At 34.1% G+C, this 5,752-nt stretch overlaps 1 long non-coding RNA gene across 1 annotated transcript; it reads right to left on the reverse strand.

Annotated features, from left to right (window-relative positions):
* Positions 1 to 4,626: 4,626 nt before the first annotated feature.
* LOC130654189 (uncharacterized) lies at positions 4,627 to 5,335 on the reverse strand. The gene is made up of 2 exons (XR_008984360.1): positions 4,874 to 5,335; positions 4,627 to 4,782 (listed from the first exon to the last, which is right to left on the reverse strand). It is a non-coding gene; the product is annotated as an uncharacterized LOC130654189 (long non-coding RNA).
* Positions 5,336 to 5,752: the final 417 nt, after the last annotated feature.

A 5,752-nucleotide genomic window follows, 5' to 3' on the forward strand; every position in this document is an offset into this window, starting at 1 on the left:
AAAACTTGCAACTATTCCGACAACCCGAAAGAAATTCAAATTTAAGAATTTGAATCAAAAAAGAATAATAAACAATCAGTTAAATTCAATAAATCAATTTCAACAAAATAAATCCTGTATTGTCCACAGGTTTCAAAATCATGCATCGCCTGCTTAATATGTTACTTGTTTAACAAAGATATCAAAAAGCGGCCTGATTAAATTTATATACAATATATCTGTGCATCACATCGCATGGATTTGTATCTTTGTATTAAATTCCCTTTTTAAATCAAAGAGACAAAGAGAGATTAAAGAGACACTAATTGAACAACCTGGTTTTAATGCAGTTTATGGTAAAATTGTATTCTTGTTTCTTATTTTAAGCGTATTTTTTTCTTAGATCAGCTGTTATCAGACCATGTACCATCATGATTTTCAATACATTTTCAACAAAAAAGTAAGTTTTGAAGGCCTAAATACTGAAATATTCAAATGCTAATATGCATTTATGACTGAATTAATAAACAATGCACTACTTCATCAATAAAATTGGGCTCGTTCAGAAGTTATTATATTCGAATCGTAAAGTTTCTACATAGCAAGATTTGTATTCTGAAATTTCCAGAATTTTCCTGATTACTTTAAAAATATCCAGTTAAAGTTTTAACTGTTATTTTAGAATACTTTATATAGCTATGTAAAATGTTTATTTTTTATTTATTGAGTTGTGGTAGTTACAAAAATAGTTGAGAAACTCGTGATTTGTTTACCCCATAATTCTCCGTTTTCAAGGTTTACTTTAAATTTCAAAATCCTTTAAGCTAATGACGGAAATCGTAAAGCCGCAGGGCTTCTTGTTTTATCTCCTTTGTAGACGTTCGTGTACATGGTCGTAGAAATATGCAAGGCAAGATAACATTTTGTTTTTCTTTGACAATGGATCGAAATCTCACACTCGTAGTTAATATCTTGGTTTGCTGTTGCTAGTTCCAAAATGACTAAAATTATTTCACTTGGAAGTTGATCAAATTGATTTTTCGTGGCCTACTGTGTGAGATCCAACGATTCTGGTTGGTTGAGACACGGGATCTTTAACGATTATGAAGGGTTGAGATACGGGATCTTCAACGAGTTCTTCGTTTAAATAAAATGGTTTAAGCAGAATGACATTGTGTTTGTTCTTCAAGGTAACTCCTTTCGAATTAGTAAGTGCGCACAAGCTATTTTTCGAGATGGATTGTATGTTGTATGAACCGATCCATTTGTACCTGAACTTCCCACCTTTTCTGTCATGCCATTTTTGATTCTGACGAAGTAACCTTTGATCCAATTTGTAACGTCGATCCTGATTTGTTGTGTCGTTTGTCGTAGGCTTTCTGCTGCTTCTTTTGGGCCTTTTTGATATTTTGGCTGGCTGTGTTGTGAGCTGTTTCTCGCATTTTAGAAAGTGAACTCAAAACTGCTCTAAATGTTTCGAAATTATAGGGATCATCAGTTTCGATAGATTCCTTGATTATGTCAAACTTGATATCAATCGGTAGGGTGGATTGGCGGTTGTACAGTAAAAAAGATGGCGAAAATTTAGTTGAGAAGTGAATCCTCACGCGGTGTGTCCTATCATTTCGAAATGTGTGTTTATAACCATTCACCTCTGGAATATTACACATATCAACTCCAACTTGTTGCATTACTTTTAACTCGACTGGGATACTCTGGAGATTAGGAGAGATTTTCTTGAACAGTTTCTCTTGTTATTGACACCTTTAAAATACTTTAACATAGCTCTTAACATCATTGATCATACTATGCCAAAAAAACCTCTGTGATACTTTTTCCTGGATCGACTCCCGTCCTGGATGCTCATTCAATGCTACTGCTTCAGGGTTATTATTTATTCCCTCGTAGACATCATGAATAATGTTCTGCTTTTGTTAACCTTCAAAGATTACTCTTTGATTTTTTTTGTATATCAAACGACCATCCGCAATTAAAAAATTCTTACGCGATTTTCTAAAGTTCCTTCTTTGTCCTTTGTCTTTCATCTCTTCTGGTTACTTTCCATTCCGAAAATAATTCTCGATAGTGTTTAAATTCACATGTCTATGTTTTGGACTTTTGATTTTGATCACTAAACACGCGCACAAAGAAGAGCTTACCATAACAAAACATTCGAATGGCTTGAAAATTTGATGCAATTCAAATAGCAATGAAGAGTTTTCGCAGCTGGAGTACTCGCCAAGTAAATCTTGTCAGAAACAGGGGAGTACTTATTTCCTAGAGGGAGTACTTATTTCCTAGACTATAAGTACTGAAGAAGTATTTATTTCCTGGAAAAGTCCTGGAAAGTACTCCGGGAGTAATAATAATTGTAATAGTTGTGCTTGTGCTTTTGTCGTCTCATGTTGCGTCATAAATGTTAATTATCAATGTCTAGGGAACTGTTTTCGTTGTACGTGTTAGTGATGCATATTGTGCTGTATTGTTTATCTGTTAATCCTGTGTAACCATTTTCTGTATATATTTGCTGGAGTTGTGTTGAAGTGTTCTGTAACTGTGTGGATTTGTGGGAAAAAATTTTTTACGTTGTTAACATAATTTGTATCATCAAATATTACAACAAATATTGGCAGTACTGACATTTGATATGACAAAAAATCAAATATTTAGCATAAATGTCTTATACATTCTCCAACAATACTTAGAGACCTTTTTAAAAAAAATCGTACAGCGTGAACGTTTCTTTCCTTTTAAAAAAAGTAATTCAAACCAGGTAGATCAACGACTTATGTGCTAAACCAGTAGCTCGTAAAATGCGCTTTCCTTAGCATTTGCCGAAATTACATTTTGCTTTTATAATCTGTGGATAGTTCAGATAGTTAAGGGCAAGATTAAATGGGGACCAGAGATTCCATACCTCTATAATCCAAATAGATACAATAATTGTTATTGGCATGATTAGTTAATTAATCTTGCTGCACATAACGTAGGGAACTCCAGTTAGTTGCCATGGAGTTTGATAGCAATATACTAAGTATAAACTAAGTAGCACTACATATGTACTTATCCATACGAACTCGAACTACCGGGAAATAAGTACTAGGAAGTATTTATTTCCTAGTAAATTATTACTGGGGAGTAAACTTTTAGGGGAGTATGTTTTTACGGTGACACTGGGTTAAGCCACAAGTAACTATGTGCTCCGACGTTAAACACTCTGTGGAGCGCTTAATAAGGCCCTAAACTGTGCCACACCTTTATGAGAAGCGCTTTGGTACAGCTATATATATATAGTATATATTAAATCAAGTGAGATGCACACAACTTTATGGTGTTTCCGGTGTAATATAACTTCCTAAAACTTTAGCTATAATAAAAACACAGATTACCGTCCGTTGTTAACCCAGTCATAGCAAAAACGGCTAGCCAACCTTTTTTTGTTTTACGGAAAAATAAATAAAATTGACTATGGTAAAAAGCTGTTATACCAAACTGAATAGTAATAACTAAGGGTAGCTAGCTAGGTGGCTGTAGAATGCTTCTTAAAAATCTTCGTTCCCTAGCCAAAATCCTAAAAACGGTGCGTTTAAGATTTGTACATGGCTAAAAACGTGACAGTATGTTTATCTTAACATACAGAAAACAAATACTCCAAAATAAAGAGCTTTTAGAAGACAAAAGTCAAACAGATCTACAAGCCTAATACTGACCACGACAACTTTCAAAACCAAAATGGCCTTCGTTATCATGTTCCTACATTGGCATCTCCTGGCCGCGAAAACCTAGAATTGGTTTTTTCACAGAATTAGAGGTTTTGAGTGGTATACTACGTGTGAGCGGTCAAAACAAAGTAAGTAAAACTATCCTGCTTGTTTTCTGTGGCTCCTAAAAGAAATCGGCGATTAAGATCGAGCGTATTTAAATAATGGATTGATTTTAATCACTTAAAATTTTTTGAATTAAGGTTAGTAAGTTAAAGTAATTAAATTATTTAGGGAAAAATTAATTTCTTGAATATATTTTAAATCAATAATAAGATTTTTGATTAAAGGAGGGGCGAACAGCGCAGGCACGGCTGCTGATTGAAAATTCATGATACCAGAGTTAATTTCAAAGCCTATTTACGCTGGGTTGGAATGTTCCTGAAACATCTGTTCTTAGGAGTTTGTTAACAAATACCATGTTTCTTTCATCCATTAATGTGACTTATTTTATAATTCAGTATTTTTACAGATTTGCCAAACTGGTGGTTATATTCAGAAACAATATTAGAATTTTCTCTATATTGTGATGGCAACGCATCGATGATCATACTGTTTTATCCAAAATAATAAACATGATAAAAACGCTATTAGTTGAATAACAGGACCAAAATATTTTTGTTGTGGCAGCCACAAAAAAGTGTTTTGTTCGCCTCTCCTTTAAAAACCCCATGGTTTTTAAAAATCGAGGAAAGATCAAAGGGACATAGGTAGCCATTTTGAGTGACAGACAGACGCATACGGCTATTATATTAGACTAGTCGTTAACCCATGGAAAAATTCACGGGGTCGCCCGTCCTTTAAATTTACCCGTCGCAACAAAGTGTCTTCGTAGCACGATTTTCTAACTCAGCGGTGGTCCGCGCAGAGATAGACGCAATACGGCTATTGTTAAAGATTGTTAAATAGCTTTATGTTGTACATTTTGAAGCTAGCTATATATATATATAATTTTCTTACCACAATTCCACAAAATGTGCCTCGTCTAGTACACACGAAACAACGTTATCCTGATAGATTTTTGATTTTGGTAAGTTTCTTCCTGTGTGTGACAAAAATGCTTCTGTGAGTCCAAATAAAAAATCAATATCTCCGTATTCAAATGTACAAACAGATCTTCTCTACCTTCTTACCTTTCATGAGTAGGTGTACACCTTTTGTTGATTGTTAATGATAGCGTTGAGAGGGCTGGCAACAATAACCATGTTTCTTTTCTTTCATAAAGACATTACAAAAGGAAGTAATTGGTACAATATGGATTTCCCATATCCAGCAGACAAAACTGCAAGAGTATCGTTTCCAGTAATTAAATGTTCAAACGATTTGTTTGAGCTTTAACTTCTTTAAATTCTCTAGAGCAAGTCGAAGTTTTGGAAAGAGTTGTGCTATATTTTCCATCTTGCTATCCAGCTAACTAAATTTTTACTCTTCATATGCTTGTTTCTATGCTCAGTTACCTTCTTATGTCCCTTCTGTAAAATCTGGTAAAGCAAGACAAACGGCTTTTCAAAAATTCCCACTATAGGTGGATATTTGATCAGCTAGTCCAAGAGCTACTTCTTTCGCGCAGCCACATATCAGAAAGAGAAAGAGAAGCCCTGGAAACGAGATTGACTATTTCAAAAACTTCAAAACATTTGTATTTGATTTATTTGCCATTAATAAATTAAGGTTTAATAATTTTTTCTAAAACAATTGTTATTGAAGAACTGATGTTTCATGGAGTAATTTTTGAAGCAAAAAAAAAGTAGCTGCCGAGCCATATTTAGCTTTAGATTTTATAACTAAAAATTTGAAGTGAAGCTTGATTTTCACACGGGTTTCCTCATCATATCATAGCAGGTACTGCCATCAATTCTGTCAAACAAATCTAAAAGTGCCAGTAATTCCGATTTTTATACGTCTTACCCTGGTCTTCGCTTGCCGTGGGTGGTACGGGGTGACAAAAAGTTTTTTTAGAATAAAGCGCGCACTCTTGCAAGATTTTAAATTTCTTGGTTTCTGAATGTGAG

This window comes from Hydractinia symbiolongicarpus, chromosome 8 (assembly GCF_029227915.1).
Source record: "Hydractinia symbiolongicarpus strain clone_291-10 chromosome 8, HSymV2.1, whole genome shotgun sequence".
Lineage (NCBI taxonomy): Eukaryota > Metazoa > Cnidaria > Hydrozoa > Anthoathecata > Hydractiniidae > Hydractinia > Hydractinia symbiolongicarpus.